Raw genomic sequence first — 18,267 nt, 5'->3', positions numbered from 1 at the left:
ATTCAACAGAGAATGGAACTATGTTACCTGTTTATTATTGGTGTGATGGTAGTTCTAACATATATAATGTGAGAATAACTTCTATTGTCTTCTCAAAACCTTATGTACCATTTTTTCAAGACAGTCCATGGACATCAGCAGGTAAATTCTGAATCCATCTGATGAAAGAGGGGAGAATGCATAACTTATCTTAGAGCATGTATTTTAAGCATCCTTTGGTGTAATCTTCTGTGTACTGTGTATTGCTGTAAGCAGATGGAAAACCTACAGAGGTACCTTCACGTTGGTGTTCTTTAAGTTTTTTGCTGTATTGGGAGATTTAGCAGTGCTTATATACATGTATACTCTTCTAGGGACATGTAAACAAAGCTGCAAAATCTTGCTACTAAAAAAGTAAACAGTTCCTGTGCAAAAAATTATTTGTCAAGTGTCTGTTGCTTAAATACCCACTAGTAAACTTAACCCATCACTCTTGATTTAAGCCAGACACAGTACTAGGGAGTGATTATGGCATTAAAGTGACACTTCAGGTTTAAAGGGCTGATGTATTCATTCTAGTGCTGTCCAACATAGACAACAGAGTAAATTAATCTCTAGTGCAATTCAGGGTGACACTGAAGGTAAATTTGGCCTATTGTCTTTAGAAGTTAGAGTCTTTATTTTATAAGATATCTTTTAGCACAGATTAAATTCAGAAGAGTGACTTTCTTTGACAAGGTGTTATAGCTCTTAAATTACTTTGCTTTATAACGTTGAAAATTTTGTCAGACTAATTTAACCTTGCACTTCCATGCATACAGATCTTTGTGAAATGGTTTCTTAAGCACCACAGTTAGGGATCCACTAAATAATTTGTATGCTCAAGAGTCTGTTTGCAAAGTGTTCACTTTTTTTTTGCTGTATTTTTTATATTGTTGATAGTGTGTGATTGACAGACATGGCTGACTACTTAAGGTTCTGTCCTCTGACTGAATAGGTACAGTATTCATTTTTATTTATTTTTTAATAGAAAAATGAGTGAAAATTGAACACTGACTATCACTGCGCATGAATATCACATTTCACTTGAAAAGCAGGCCTTTTTGTTTCTATTTGCCATCCCAGATACTTGTTCAGAAAAGCTGTTCTTGCTGATTTGAGTCCATTAACTAAATATCTGTTGCTGTGATGATCTACAACAGAGGTAGACAATGAGGATTTTCCAATACCACTTTTTGTACCACCAATTACAAGGATACATTGACTTTTGGAATCAATATTATGTCAAATTATCTTCTATTTATTTGTGTGTCGATGTGTTTCTGTGTGTATAAGTGATACAAGGATAGTTCACAGTTTTAAGTATTGGATGGATATAGAAAAATGTCTTTTACTTCTTAATGTTGGGAGAAAATTGTGCAGACTTTGGGGTGTCCAAAAGCTACCTATTTTTCTATTTGTTTGATTGACACCAGAATGATATTAATAAAATCTAATGTAAGCTTAAAGTGTGCTGTTCGATTGGTCTTATTACCCGTGGTTCTCTAAAATTAATTTTAATTACCTTTTAAATGCTAACCTTTAAAATATTTATATATTTTTGTGAAAAACATACATCTATCTTACTTAAGGATTTAGTTTTCTTCACCATGTCCTATCATTTCTAATATTAAAGACAACAAATGAAGTGCTGTTGTGGCGTTTTAAGCTTTCTTTCAAGTATATTTGAGTATATTCAGATATATCCAGCTTCCTAGCCTTTCCTCAAACCTGTCCTCATCTCATCCTTTATCGCTTGGACTTCTTCTTTGTTAGTGAAAGCTCCAATAACAATTATAACTAGCCATTTCCACGTAGGACACCTTGAAGATTAAAAAATGTGTTAAAAGTGCTTTATTAATAAAAAGAAAAAAGTTAACCACCTCCATTTCTCTAACAGATCTTTAGAAAAAAAAAAAAAAAAAAAAAAAAGGACAATAGAGAAATGTGAATAAAAATAATTTATAATAAGACAAAAAATGTTTGCATATTAGGAAAACCCTAGGAATGTTACTTTCATTAATGGGGATCAGGGGGTAATATACCTTTCTTCAAGACCTGAATGGATTTTTATTTATTTATTTATTTATTTATTTATTTATTTTCTGAAACATAAGTGCATGGGTTTTAGTACGGATCTTCTTTTCTTGTGGCATCTACTCTTTTTTTGAAGTAGAATTTGATTAAGGGATCAACCATCTGGAAAGATGTTTATTAACTTCAGCTTCCAGTTTCTGAAAGGTATTATCAAGTCATTTCCAGCTACACCAAACTGGTAGCAACACTATAATTAATCATACATATACACATACAGATATAAGCCTGCAAATCCTTAATATATAAACAAGTCAGTTTTAAACTAGTCATCTTGTGCACAACCCACCAGCAGCTTGCAGCAGTACTGGTTAACATGTTTTCCTACTACAGATTTCCCGTTAATAAAAGACAAAAGCTATTTCTCTGTTAATATGCACGACATAAAAGTAAACAGGCCAGTTAACAGAATTTAAGTCTGGATCTGAACTTTTTCTCTGCTGGAGTAAAGATTACCAGTATTTAAAATGAGGGTTTCCAGTCTCATGCTAATTGGGGTGGTATAGAGATAGGCTTCAATTAAAACACTTTGTCACAATTAAGCTATACAAAAGGCAATATTGAGTTTGCAAAGCAATACGAAACCAAATTATGAAAAAGGGTAGAGTGATGCATATAGTGGTAATTGGGATACTGCATGAATTATTACTTTGAGTATACGATCATATAATAATCTTTCCATCTGACAGGAGTCCTTCCTCATTCATTAGACAGAATTTGCTTTATGCCTACTTGACAGTAATCAGAGAATCATAGAATCATTAGAGTTAGAAATGACCACCCAGATCATCTGGTCCAACAATCACCCTACTACCAATTTCACCCACTAGACCATGTCCCTAAGTACCAAGTCCAACCTCTCCTTGAACACCCCCAGGGACGATGGTGCCACCACTTCCCTGGGCAACCCGTTCTGATGCCTGACCAATCTTTCTGAGAAGAAATGTCTCCTCATTTCTAACCTAAACCTCCCTTAGCACAACTTGAGGCCATTCGTTCTAGTCCTATCACTAATTATCTTCTTTCTTTCAGGTAGTTGTAGAGAGCAATATAGCTTCCCCTGAGCCTCCTTCAGACTAAATAATCTCAGTTCCCTCCTCATGGGACTTTTGTTCCAGGCCCTTCACCAGCTTTGTATCACTTCTATGGACATGTTCCAAGGCCTTGATATTTTTATTGTACTGAAAGGCCCAAAACTGAACACAGTACTCGAGATACAGCCTCACCAGAGCTGAATACAGCTGATCCTGCTGGTCCTGCTGGCTACACTATTCCTGATACAAGCCAGGATGCCATCAGGCTTTTTGGACACCTGGGTACACTGCCAGCTCATGTGCAGGTGAACATTGACCAACACACCCAGATCCAGATTTCGAGCCAATCTCTTCCAAGCCTGTAGCGCTGCATGGGGTTGTTGTGGCCAAAATGCAGGACCCAGCACTCAGCCATGTTGAGCCTCATTCCACTGGCCCATCCATCCCTCCTGTCCAGGCCCCTCTGCAGTGCCTTCCTACCCTCTAGCTGATTTGACACTTCCCCCCAACTTGATGTCATCTGCAGACTTACTGAGGATGCAATCAACTCCCTCATCCAAATCATCAATAAAGATATTAATGAGGATGGGCCCCAACACCAACCCCTGGGGACACCATTGGCCAGCTGGATTTCACTGTGTTCACCACCACTCTCTGGGCCTGGCTGTCCAGCCAGTTTTTAACCCAGCGAAGCATGTATCTGTCCAAGCCATGGGCTGTCAGCTTCTCCAGGAGAATACTATGGGAGACCATGTCAAAGGCCTTGCTTAAGTCTAGGTAGACTATATCAACAGCCTTTTCTTCATTCACCAGGTGGGACATCCGGTCATAGAAGGAGATGAAGTTGGTCAGGCAGGACTTGCTTTTCATGAACCCATGCCGACTAGACTTGATACCCTGCAAACACTGAGTGATTGCATTCAAGATGGCCTGTTCTGTCATGTTTTCTAGCACCAAGGTCGGACTGATAGGTCTGTAGTTCCTCAGGCCCTTGTTGCAACCCTTTTTATAGATGGGCATCACATTAACAAGTCTCCAGTCATCTAGAACCTCACCAGATTAATATAACTCTTGATAGATGATGGAAACCATCCCAGGAATCACATTTGCCAACGTCCTCAGCACCCTCAGGTGTATCCCATTTGGCCCCATGGACTTGTGACAGTCCAGGTGGAGCAGCAGGTCTCTAACTGTTTGCACCTGAACTGTGGGGGGTTTCTTCTGCTTCCTGTCCCAGGCTTCCAGGTCAGGAGGAAGAGTACTTTGAGTACGTGTGATCGGAATCTTTAATAATTTTGATATCATTATTTAAAATATGGTTAGGAATTTTATATCCTGTAATTCCTATTCTTATAACAGGATGAATTAATTTTCTCCCCTTTTTTCTATATTATTGGTCATGATTGAATCTAAAAAAAAGTTAATAATTACCGTCACGGAGTTGGAGCCTGCTGTAAAAGAGAGAGAGAAAACATTAATAAGTATTCGCTAAGGTGGACAAACCCTCATTTTTATAGATGCAAACTGTAATTTGATTGGTATGGTTTCTGCTGTGAGTAGAACTGAATGAATCTTTATGTTCCAGTGAAAATATCAATATATGAAAAATAATTTTCATTCTAGTTTAGAATGTACTTTTATTTATTTATTTACTTAATTATTTTAATCCTGCATCAAAAGAAAAATTCTCTTAGTAAAATATTTTAAAAATTGTCTTTCTGGATTTTCCCAAAGCTAAAGGGACAAGCAAGCTTCCCCAGCTTGGGTAAGCCTCACAAGCTGCTTTACACAGGAGCAAGAGAGCTTGCAAGCTATCAAAGCCTGAGATGCAGCTGGGGCTTCCTTGAATCTCCAGCCCTAGTGGTGACCCCACCAATAGGGTGGTAGAGCCCTGACCTCTGTGATGAGAGCCCTGACCTTCCAGCTGTGATGCTGCTCTCAGACAGGCACCACAGCATCCTCAGGGGACAGATCTCCCTGGTTATCCAGGCTAGGAGCTTGGTGAAGTACTTCTCAGCTCTTGTCCTGATCTTTCTCTTGTATTTCCTTTCTTTGTAAACCAAAGTGTTCAGGAGGTGTGGAAAGGAGGCCCAAGCCTGAGCCTGATCTAATGTCTCCAGCTCTTGTACCTATGTTTAGACATAGTTTGAGGCTTTCATGTCATTTTTCACTGTCTCTTGAGGTGTGCACGATGATGAGCCTAACCACAAACTCAGGTTAGCCCAAGTATGGGGAAGTTTTCAGACAATCCATAAAATGATATGATGGTGAAAGAAGCAAAAAAATATTTTTATTTGGGATATTCTGGTGTAATATTGAATTAATTTGAAAAATAATGTGAAAATTTAGATGTGTGTTTTAACTTTTTATATATTTTAGTATTTCCACAAACTTTATTAAGATCTCCATTATTATCTAAGTATGGGACAAGAGGGAACAGTATTATATATTACTTCAAAGAATGGACCTTCCAACTGTGATTGTCCATTGTGAAAAAAAAACAGAGAAACAACCACAAATGAAGTGAAAAGTACTAGATCTGCAGGAGGCGTAAGTATTGGGATTAGTAGTAGTATAAACTGACAGGCATTTTTTGATAACTGCAAATTGTTTTTCAAGTAGTGGATAAATTACTGGGAAGAAATCAAGTGTAAATTTGGTGTATGTGGAGGGGAACTTTCACCACTCAAGAGTTCTTATAAAATATTTGAACACCTTTAGTTTTTATCTACAGCTTTAATTCCCCATAAAATGTGTTCTACCAGTGTTTACCTGCCAAATATTGAGATGCCTTAGCTTTGTGTTTTATATTAAATTTTCATGTCTGTAAATTTGTATTTCAAGTTGCAAATCAAGAAGCTTTCAAGATAGTTTTGATTAATTTGGGGTACAACGTGCCTTCGCTTCTTTTTTTTATGTTTTGATAGTAATTTACCATGGCATAAAATTGCTTTGCATTAAACAATATTCATGAATCAAGAGTCCTTTGCAGTAACAAGATTCATTTAAGGATTAAGACCACCAACAAATCAACTATTTTGTGTCAGTTTCAGTAATTATTGTTTAACAAGTACTGGTACAGTGGCACCATGAATTATTTCAGCACATAGATGACAGCTAAATAGAATGCAAATGTTAATTCAACTGGCAGAGACTGTTTTAGGGTCTTTTGTGTTCCAAAGTGCACAAAAATAAAATAAAGAAATAAAAATAAATAAGCTTTAGATTATACTGTTTTAGATTACAACAGTATTTCTTACAAAGAGCTCTATTCATTAGGAAATAATACATGGCTATTTTAGCTCTCCAGCTGGGAAGTAAAGTAATATCTAATGAACGGAGCCCTGAGGTACCTTAACTACAGATAAATATATATTTTTGTATATATACTTATATATATATTTACATATATATATATAAAGGGTGAATTCTCTTGCTCATTAAGTTGTTTAGAAAGACTGGTTGTCCTGGTTTCAGCCGGGATAGAATAAAATTCCCGCATGGTAGGTTTTATGGTGCTGTGTTTTGGAATTAGGATGAGAATGTTGATAACATACAGGTATTGTAATTGTTGCAAAGCAATGCTTATACTAAGCCAAGGACTTTTCGGCTTCTCTCATCACCCTTCCAGTGAGGAGGCTGGGAGTGCAGCAGGAGCTGGGATGGGACAGCCCCAGGACAACTGACCCAAACTGGCCAAAGGGGTATTCCATACCATACAGTGTCATGCTGAACAACTCATATGGTGGGAAGGACCAATGGCTGCTTGGGCTTAGGATGGGCATCGGTCAGTTGGTGGTGAGCAATTGCATTGTGCATTGCTTATTTTATATCATATATATATCACATGATACATATCATATTTATATGTATCATATATATATAAATATTATTATTAATTCCTTTCTGTCCTAATACACTTTTATCTCAACCCACAAGATATTAATATTTTTCCAATTCTCTCCCCTATCCTACTGGGGGAGGTGGGGGAGAGAATTGCTGTGTGGTGCTTAGCTGCTGGCCAGGTTAAACCACAAAACACACACACACACACACACAAAAAAAAAAAAAAAAGAGAGAGAGATCAAGTAGTATCCATTCAATCAATGACAACTTTAAATAATGTATCTGTGACAACATTTGTTCTAAATAACCTTATTGAGATTATTTCAATTGATTTCAATGTGAAAGATATATATACTATGCATTAATTTACAGTATTTCTATTTGTCACATAAGTATGAATTCAAAAAACGAATACCTCTTGTAATTTTCAAAATGTGTCTGTGTTTTTGTCTCCATGATTTCAGTAGATGTCATCAGTATAACAGACGAAATCATCTGAAGGTGTGCATGAAAATCAGAGAGTAAATTTTGGGCTTTCAGCAAATACCTCAAATTCAGTGGCTGAGTCATTAGAAATATTTTTCTGTTCCTCTCCTTCTTGTAACCCATCTCCTTATCTCCTTGGGGTTGTCCTAATGTACTAAAGAATATTCTTATTAAGTGTTTTAAATTTGATATTTAGAGCATGCTTATCAAAATTCTGACAACTGAATTTGGCTTCCACCATAAACATTAGTAAAGGTACAACTTATTCTAAAAGCAAAAAGCTGGAGAAAAAAAAAAAAAAGCAATATTTATAAGTGATGATGGAAAGTGTCTTATGTTATGCTGTGATTTATATAATTTCAGCAGCTGATGATCAAGTTAAGACTATTTTATGTCAATATATGAATATAAACAAGCTCCCTTTTAAAGGGCTACTTTTACAAAGAAGTCTAAGACATGAAAATTTGCCAGCTCAACCTTACCTTTAAACCCTTGTGAAACTGCCAGTTTCTGTCACTTCTGTCTGGTGAATATATACATTTTGCTTATGAAATATTGGTGGGGCTTACAGATAGATATCTCTGCAAAGCTTGCTTAATACAGAAGGACAACATCTCCATTCCATTTTATTTAAGTTTGCCTCTTTAATGGCTACAAGTATTTCTTGGTAGGAGTAAAATATTGCTTAGAATATGTCTCAACTGGACTAGCCTTCCTCCTCTCAAAGGAGTAATTGGATCGCTCCTACCACTTGAAGTGATTAATAAAACATGTATCTGACAAGTGAATGAAGTCAACTGATCCCCCTGAATAGATAAAAGCTTTTAAGCACCAAATTCTGAAAACTTTAGGAAACCCTCAAAAAACAACCAATCTTTTTGACACCTCAATTTGAAATGAGATTCCTGAAGTGTATGACAATTAACTATAATGAATGTTCTTTCCGAGTCTGATACAGAGCACTTTTTTTTTTTTTTTTCCCTTCCCTTACAATGTTTAACTGCAGGTAAATATACCAACCTGACATTTGCCTGCAATTATCATGGATCCATATTGAGTTCTTCACTCTCTAAAGAGAATTTGAATGACTGCAGCATCTTCATAGGGTAACATATCTTGTTTTCATTAATCTTTGTAGTGAATTTCACTGCTAGCCACCCCTGACCATAATCTAGCTCTCATAACATCTGAACTACTGTTGTCTTTTCTGACTTCTGGCTTCCTTTGGAAGCTCGCATAACTTTTTCTATGAAATAATAAATAATAATAATAATAATAATAATAAAAAAGTCCTGACTGAATTTACCAACAGTAATCATTATTAAATAATAAAGTGATTTAAGGTCCTCAGATAATAGGTCCTAGCTGTATGCAAAGTTACTATTTTATGTCCTTTATTACAGTGTTACCTAATAAACTGGGTAAAAAAAAGAAAAAAAAATCTGAATATTATCAGATATAAACCACCATCTGGTCTCTAAATAAGTGTATATCCTTACTGTAAATGAAGTCAAGATTGATGTCATACTCTCAAATTATAAAATGGTCATGGGGAGAGAACAGAAAAAGATTTGTCCAAACAGCAGTTAGCAATTCTTTATATTCTCCTCTGCCCAGACATGCTCAGAATTTTGAATCATGGAAATAACTTTTTAAATTACTGAAAAGTCAGACTAACTTTGTGGCAAAGGTTGTTATTTAATCCTTGTGATTCAATAAGTGTTTATTCTGAAAGAACAAATAAAAATGCTAGTGGAATTATAATTGTCAAGGGAAACATCTTGTTTTAGTAGTAGTAGTATTTTTTAAAGTGTCTTGGAATTTCTGTTAGGTGGTTGTCCATAGTGCTTGTTGATGATTTTACAATTTTACTTGAAGGGTGAAATAGAGGACAACTATTTCTAATCAAGGATACTTAGAAATATAACAAACCTGACAAAATGCAGACATGAATGAAACAAGCTATGTAATAAAGGTATTACACGCTTGTATAGGTGGAGGGTTACATTTTTAGAAAGGAATTAAAGCTTAGTAGTACTCATTGTCAATGAATGTCAATCACCATCTGAGTGCCAGCAGTTTCAGGAAGCATGCTTCCATTCTTCAACCATAGACATTGATTTGAAGGTCACTAATAACTTCCTCTCTCCTTTTAACATAAAGCAAAAAAAAAAAAAAAAAAAAAAAAAAAGCTAAATCCCAAATAAGAACTGTTGACTTCTACTTTAACAAAGAGAAAATGCAAGGTTTACAGAAGCAACCTGATATGTGGTAGAATTGGCTGTTTTATTTATTAATAAAGTAAACTACAGACTGGGCATGATTTGGATTTCTCAGTTTCCTAGTTGAAGGAAATAGGAAGTAAATCATAGTTATTCTGTACCTCACTTCAAGAAGTTGAGGATAATAGGTTAAAGATGGTGAACTGCTCAGGTGGTGAACTGCTCAAGCTGTACAAGTACCACAGAGAGAAAACACTCTCTATTTCTGAGCAACAGTTTCAGCACAGTTTTCACACGCTGAGACATTTCTTACTAACAAGTTGTGACAAGACCCCAATTTGGCCTGATTCTTGAAGTGGAACAATCTGTGTCTTTTCCTTAAAGTGAGAATGCTGAAAACCACCAAAGGCTTTCCAATTATTAAAGCTCTGTCTTATTAGAGTGCAAGGAACAAGGAAACTTTTGAAACATAGAGAAGTCAGATTTGCTGGGTTAGACACATTAAAATAAAAAGGTCTGACATTTTCTTTCTCTCCAACCCCTCCTTCTTGTATTCTTCTAGGGTGGGATCTTTCCTCAAGCCCTTATCTCAGTCTAACAGTTTCCAATAACTGTTTTTATTTATTTATTTATTTTTTCCTGTTCCATGAAGATGATTACATTGTTGTACCCTACTGTTTTTGATAAGCTTTACATCTTCTTTTGGCAATAAGATTCCTCTCCTGCTGTCTAGAAGGCTTCTCCCAGCTGACCATGCTCAGTGACTTGCATGGATGGCTCCATTTTTCCTTCCCACAGTTGTGTGGCTCTCACTGATCTAGAAAAAGCAGTGAGCAGGCGGCTTTCATGATCAACAGAACATTTAAAAATAAAATATACAGCTTTCAGGCCCCATCACATGCACTAGATATGTCACCGTAACTGTCGTATTACTTCACCTTGACTCTTGAATCAGCCAATGTTAGCAGTACTGAGCTTATTGAAAGCAAGATTGGATGTAGCTGCACACAGAAATTTCTGGAGCTTCAAATAGCCCAGAATGAACATGTCAAATCAGGCAGTGCATATCTAGTGACTATGCAGCTTATTTATTAATTCCTTCTGTAAACATTGCAGACAAGTAATCATCCTGTACTGAGGTAGAGGTTGTCTCTCCTGAAAAACCTAGTATGGGATCATGTATTGTACTGTAATGTGTTTATGTATGAGACCATGAGGAGTGGAACAACTGTAGTGGTGGCAGTTTTTCCTAACTGGTGAGATCTTGGTTTGTAAACTGCATGATTTCATAAGATTTTTTCCTGTCAATACTACTGTATGTACTCAGATTGTATCTTCTATGCATGTACATGTGGAGGCTGTAGCAAGGTGGGGGTTGGTCTATTCTCCCATGTGCCTGGTGAAATGATGAGGGGGAATGGGCTAAAGTTGCACCAGGGGAGGTTTAGGTTGGATATTAGGAAAAACTTCTTTACTGAAAGGGCTGTTAGGCATTGGAATGGGCTGCCCAGGGAAGTGGTTGAGTCACCATCCCTGGGGGTCTTTAAAATATGTTTAGATGTAGAGCTTAGTGATATGGTTTAGTGGAGGACTGGTTAGTGTTAGGTCAGAGGTTGGACTGGGTAATCTTGGAGGTCTCTTCCAACCTAGACTATTCTGTGATTCTGAGTAGCTGAGATTTTTGGCACCATATAAGTGAATCAAAAACGTGGATGCAGGGTTTATAGGTGAGCATGGAAGAAAGAAGGAGGCATTACAAGGCAAAGTAAGCTGCCTAGAGTGGCACGTAAGGCTGGAGACTATATATATCTACTATAAGAACCGTTACCCTTTGTCACATTCAGGACAATTAATTTTGGAGAGAAAATACACCTAGAATATTACTAGCTTAGCTATGTCAGTCATAAGCATGTGTATATTTATTATTATTATTTAGTTATTTAAGTCCCAATAAATCTGAAATTTCAAAAAGTTTAGTCTATCTTTTTAAAGGAGTGATTTTGTGGGTGAAATTTTTCACTTGGTGAAGCTGTGTAACTTCAACAACAAAATGGGGATCTTGCAGATTCACCCTTACTGATAAAGCGCTTTACCTGATGAGTATGTTAGTTATTAGTTCTAGGGGCAAGAACTACCTTGGCACTGATTGTTTATTATGACACAATGGGTTCCTGAATATTACATAAAGTCTGTAGGATAAATGATTGCAGTGGAGGAATAAAGAAACAAAAGTAGTCTTCTGTAGCCTAGATGATGCTTCCTAGGAAAAATCTGTTGTGCTATAAAAAAATAAAATAACAGTTCTCATCCTTTCTAGTATGCATTGATCATCCACGACACTGCAGTTGTTCATGATCTAGTTACACAGATTTCCAGAAAATGACACCTTTCTTAAGAAGTAATTTTGTTAGATATTAATGGTATATTATATTAAAAACTCATACTAATATGATATTTAATGCATGGATATATTGTTTTATGTATGCATTCATTGATATGGGAATAAAATTTGTTATTTGTGATAGGAGGGGAGGATATGTTTGTTCTCAGAGCAGGAACAGTTTGGTAGACCAGACTCTCAGAAGCATGAACAGAACCATGGACAGAATTTATGTGTGTTTGTTTTGTTTTTTTTTTTTATCCCAAGAATGAAGGTTGTGGCTGATTCATTCCTGCACAGAAATGAGTGAGGAACATAAGAAAAAAGATCAAAAACTTGTGGGTCGACCTGGAAGAAAGAGCAGGTTTGTTCTCTTGTTTGTATAGAAGTGATTGCTGACTTACATTTTATATTTTTTTTTTACTTTTTTTAATTTTTTTTTTAATGCTGTGATATAAGCAAAACAGAAAGAGGATAACAACTAAGCCTAATTTTTCTGTGTTTAAAGTGATCCTAGGTGACTTAAATCTGAATTCAGAGCAGCAGAAGCTTTAAAATTGTGCTGTGCCATAACCATAGTATGTTTCATATATTATACATAGATGCACACACACACTAACTTTTAATTACACCTACACCCTTCCTCTCCACCCATCATGCCCCAGAGTTTCAAAGTTTTAACTTACTGTGTGCCAAATCATTGTGATAGAATCATTCTACATAGACATATAACCTACGGGGCAATAGGTTCATGACCCATGATCAATGTTGATCCTTCTCAGTTTGCACAGTTATTTAATTCTCCTACTCTCCTCTTGCTGGAACAAGAACATAAATTATCAAAAGAGGACTAGGTCTATGCATTAGGCATATGATTTACCGTTAAAATTCTTGGTTTCCCTTCGCTATGGGAGGTTGGTAACTGACGGTTTTCCATCCAGTTGGGCTGTGAGTTCCAGTGAACAGGGGATCTCTACCAGCAGCTGAATATTCATACTATTCCATTTTGCCTTTAATGGGTGTTAAGAAGAATTTCTAGTGTCCGGAGGCACTAAGGTAAGTATGAAAGGTGCTCCTATTCTACCTTAATCTTTTGATCCCAAACCAAGTAGAAATGCAAGTTGCCTATATTTCAAATGAAATATTTTCTGGCTTGCCCACCATTTCAAGCCCTCATGATTGCATGGTGAATGGTCAGAGTATGAAAGATCCTGGCCTCACTTGATCCTCTCTGCTGATTTACAGGCTCTACATTTAGTTCCTGTTAGAGGAGTTAAACGTGGGGAAGCTACTGGATAGTACTGTTCTATGTGCATTTCAAAATAATTGGATACCCCACCAATTTTTAAAACAGTATCATGGTGTGGCTTTACAATTGAGATACTTCCTCAGACTCTCAAAAATAAATGCAAAATAAACAAAATAAAACAACTAAAGATAATTTATTACTTCAATTTCTTGTTGGACACCAACTATTATAACATGATCTTAGATACTGGGAAACTTTGTGTAGTTTGATTTACCTTTAGTCCACAAATACTGGATATAAAGGCTGAGTAATTGTAAAGCAATATGTTGAGTGTGCAGAGTGTTTTCCTGTGCTGATAATCTAGGTATGTGCTATGGGAATTCACTCAAAAAAAAATGCTACAAATGAACAATATAAAAATGACTATGTTTTCATATAAATTGCAATTACAACTATGTAAAAAAGCTATTTCAAGTATTATTTCCTTTTGTAAAAATGAATTCCCAATTAGACACCAAGCATGGTGGTTTGTTAATGAAATCTTTGCTAAAAGGTACATGCAGTTCTCAGGGCTTGAGTAGAGAAGAGAAGGTATCAGGCTGTCCAGAGCTGCTGGCCCCTCTGCACCTGTTGGCAATTTCAGCAGGGACACCAATTACAAAATAAACCTCTCACCCCTAGATGTCTCCCAAGGTCAGACTTAAGAAATGATGGCAAAAAGTTTTAATCTGACATTAACCATTCTTACTTATTTTATAGAAGAACATTATCATCAACTACTATTAGATGTTTGAGATAAACTATTTATTTATTTATTTGTTTGCTTGGTTATTTATTTATTTATTGTCCAAAGACATTGTGAGGCTAATCTGTAGTCTCTGCTTTTCAGAAAACATTACATTTTAAACTTGGGATCCTTTCCTTTTCTATGTAGTATAATTAGTTGTGCTTTATCTGTTGAGGCTTTGTTTCCAGTGAATTGTTAAGATTCCTGATTTCAAGTCTAAACAAGAAGCATCTTTCAATTTCATTTTCTGCAAGAGGGACATGTAGTCTGATAGTATATTAATATAAAACAAAAAATGCCACTGAGAACAGTAAAAATCATAGTTTCTTGGTATGTATGAAGAATGTTAAGAATCAACATTAAATCAGAAATTAGAAAAGTGAGAAAAAGTGCTTAATTCTGGAAAAGGCTCAGATGCATTCATCAGTGTAAGAACCTGAAGACAGTAGAAAAACTGATATTCTGATGTTTTTCCAAACAGCAGGTGGGAGAGGGAGGCACAACTTGTATTTGTTTCTAGAAAGATTGATTGTTTGATGGCAAGCTGCAGAAGAGTAAAGCTTAAGAAAAGTGTTAGAAGGTAAAAAAAAAATAAAAATAAAAAAGCAATAATACTCTTGTCTGTTACAGTGATTCAAATAATCCAGAAACTCATATACCTTTCAATATTTAACTACAAAAAAAAAAAAAAAAGGAAAAAAAAAAATCATTCAAAAATGCATCTGCTGAATTAACTCCATAGTCAGATCTGAAAGAAATTTAATTTCATATTCTGAATTGCTCTTCACTTGCAGCGGGTTTGAATACATGGTTCTGCTTCATTAAGTGAGACCCATCACCTAGCTTATATATTCAATTTATCTTTTCCTGTAGCACTAACAATCAAATTTTCAAATGTAGGAAAGAAGAACACACAACAAAAACACACAAAAAATTGTTATATTTTTCAAAGATTTTTTTTTTGTTGTTGTTGGTTGGTTTTTAAAGTGTGTGTGGAACCTTGATATTTTAGCCTAGCTTTCCAATCAATAGCTTAACAGAAACTGCTGCAGCCCTGAGGTCCCGAAGTGAGAGTTGGCATTTAACTAATCTAATCAGCTGAGAACATTTAGATCCATGGAGTTGAAGCTATCATACTTACTGAAAAACAGGATATATAGTTGAAACAAGAGACACATCCATCATCAAGAGCTGTTTCTAAGGTAGGGCTTTGGATCTTACATTTACCATGTAAAGCAATATTGGTGGTTTGTTAATAAAATCTTTGCTAAAAGGTACATGCAGTTCTCAGGGCTTGAGTAGAGAAGAGAAGGTATCAGGCTGTCCAGGGCTGCTGGCCCCTCTGCACCTGCTTTACATGGTAAACTTTGCTGCTAAATAAAGACAGATTTATTCTATCATGAATTTTGCTTATTGAGTGTTTATCTGTAAGATGAAGAAAACATTTTTTTTCTTTTTTTTTTTTTGGGGGGGGTGGGGGTGGGGAAGGTGAGGGGGGGACCTTTTACTTCATTTCAGAGCTTTCCTGGCAGCAGGAGAGTACATTATTATTCCTGTCTTAAACACAACTGGGGTTTTAAGGATTATAGGTAGAGTGTTTCTTTCCACATCATAAGAAGTTTTTGGTGATTAATTTTGATTTTATACTGTGGGCAGAATAAGGCAGTCTTTCATTTTATTTCTCTCTGTTCCCTTTTCAACCTTGGGCGGGGGTGAAAGGAGTGGAGAGAAAAATGAAATGGTTGTATCTCAGTCAGTCTTTCTTTCCAATGACCAGATAACTTCAGAAGAAAACTTTTTTTTTTTTTTTAATTTAAAAAAGTTCTTTTTTTAAAAAAGAAAAAAAAGAAAAAAAGAAAAAAAGAAGCTTCCTTTAATGGTACATCAGGTGAAGCTACAAACCTTTCAGATTTTAATCTTACTCTAGGAAGACCAACATTAGGATCTCAGCATTAGTGTCCTTTTAGTATTGAACTGAAACCATTTTGTAGTTTCTGCAGTTCACCTTTCTTCTTCCTGTTGCTTTTCTGTGTTAGGGATCTAGGAGTTTGCAGCTGAGGAATCTTTTTTTCTTCTTGTAGCTACAGTTTACAAAAATGTACAGTTCAGTGTTGTAAGGTTTCAGATTGTGGCTTCTTCCCTTTGTGCAGCCAGATGGTGTTTATCATCAGGCTTATAATTTTCCATTGATTGGTAAAAACTGTATGGTGTTTTATGCAATTCCTTTTAAATGGATATCCTACAATATCCATTTTTCCATTTCTAAATCCTACATTTAGAACATTTCTAATCCTACATTTATCCATTTCTAAACATTACTGTTTAGAAATGGTGCATTCTGGATTAAAAATAGTGGTCAGTCATAAATCCTAGTATAAGAATGTTAATAAGTATGCCAGTTATAAACTAGTATTGACAAATAGCAAATTGCAAAACCTATTTTTTTTAGGAAGCAATATAAAGGTTCCCAATATAAGAGCTGTTTTGTGAAAATGTTACATAATACCAAAGTTTTCTCAATGAATATTAAGTGGATTATTGTGTCTTTTGCCTTTTGCACAGTGTAAATAGTTAAAAAAAAAAAAAAAAAAAAAAAAAAGTAATTCATTGAAATTGATCAATATCCCAAAAGAAATGCAAATGCTTGTACAGCTCACCTGTATGGGTAGGGGGTATTATTGTGTTTTTACACAATATATGTTTTATAGGGAGTTGTTATTGTGTTTTTATTTGATTTGGTTTTAAGGATAGTCACGAGGAAATTCTGGAAGTTCTCAGGTCTGACATTAATCCAGATTTGTTCAGTTCTAATTTTTGTGGCCATTCTCTATTTAATTTACCACATTAAAGATGTAAAATTTTTTTAGAAGTTTGTTATCTAGACTGCACTGTGATATTGTACTACATCTCCCTCTTTACACTAAATTAATTTTTCATTTAAAATGTTCTGTGTTATTCATTAGGTGAATATTGATCGTTAGGTGATTTCACAAACGATCTCAAAACCAAATTTATTTTGTAAGTTCTGGTGTAGGTTAATATCCACTTGTGCTGATTTCAGCTAGGATAATTTTCCTCCTAGTAGCTTGTAGGGTGTTATGTTTTGGATTTAGGATGAGAATAATGTTGATAACTCACTGATGTTTTAATTGTTGCAGAGCAGTGTTTATACTAAGCCAAGGACTTTGAGCTTCTCACTCTGTCTTGCCAGAAGGCAGGTTAGGGGTGCAGCAGTAACTAGGAGACCCAGGAGATCTGACCCAAACTGGCCAAAGGCATATTCCACACCATCTGGCATCATGCTGAACAATTCATATGGTGTGGCTGGTTGGCGTGGGGGGGTGGCTGCTCGAGGATAGGCTGGTCACTTGTCAGCAGGTGGTGATCAATTGCATTGTGCATCATTTGTTTTGTACACATTATTATTAGTAGTACTATTATTATTATTATTATTTTATTTTCTGTCCTAGTAAAGTGTCTCTGTCTCAACCCACAGGCTTCATTTTCCTGATTCTCTCCCCCATCCCAGAGAGGAGGGTGAACAAACAGCTGTGTGGCGCTTAGCTGCGGGCCAGGTTAAACCACACCACCATTCAACGACTAGAGGCAGTTTTATATCTTCTCTACAGCAGTTAATCAAAAATGCTTCAATTTGTTTCCTCTTTCTCCTCAGTCCCAAACCATGCAGCATTTTTTGTCATCTTTTACAGGAATATAACAGTATGATTACTAAGTCTTACTTGAAGACAATTCACACAGCAACAAAACGATAGGAGTTTTGAACTTTGAATATGCACTGCACTGACTCCAAAAGAGCTGCTGATAAACAGTTATTTAGCTTGCATATTTGAAATATTATCACTAAATTTTTAACTGAGAGCTTTGTATTTGTGTGTACTGTGTTCCAATATTTAGGATGGAAGATGCTTGAACAGCTGATCCTGGTAGTTTTTTATTGTTAAATGCATAACCCTTCTTAAAAATGGAAATGAAATGGAAATGGTGCTAGTTTTTTTTTTTTATTATTATTATTTTTTATTTTTTTTTTCAATAAAGGATTGGTTTTATTAATTTATTTTCATTTATTTATTTATTTAAGGTTTAGGATTTGGGCTCCTGTCAAAACATTTTGTTTTTCTGTTTCACTGAAA

General features: G+C 35.6%; 1 long non-coding RNA gene across 2 annotated transcripts in view; it reads left to right on the top strand.

Moving 5' to 3' along the window:
• The window catches only part of LOC110351368 (uncharacterized), a 50,694-nt gene extending 32,580 nt beyond the window's left edge, over positions 1 to 18,114 (top strand). The window contains exons 3-5 of one of the 2 annotated variants that reach the window (XR_003495592.3): positions 12,348 to 12,444; positions 13,022 to 13,136; positions 17,613 to 18,114. This is a non-coding gene — a long non-coding RNA (uncharacterized lncRNA). The remainder of the gene's footprint in view (positions 1 to 12,347; positions 12,445 to 13,021; positions 13,137 to 17,612) is intronic. The other variant, XR_011807213.1, reaches the window with a different exon arrangement.
• Positions 18,115 to 18,267: the final 153 nt, after the last annotated feature.

Source organism: Anas platyrhynchos, chromosome 2 (assembly GCF_047663525.1).
Source record: "Anas platyrhynchos isolate ZD024472 breed Pekin duck chromosome 2, IASCAAS_PekinDuck_T2T, whole genome shotgun sequence".
Classification (NCBI taxonomy): Eukaryota; Metazoa; Chordata; class Aves; order Anseriformes; family Anatidae; genus Anas; species Anas platyrhynchos.
Note: the sequence above shows the minus strand (reverse complement) of the source record. Positions and strands in the feature narration are given on the sequence as shown.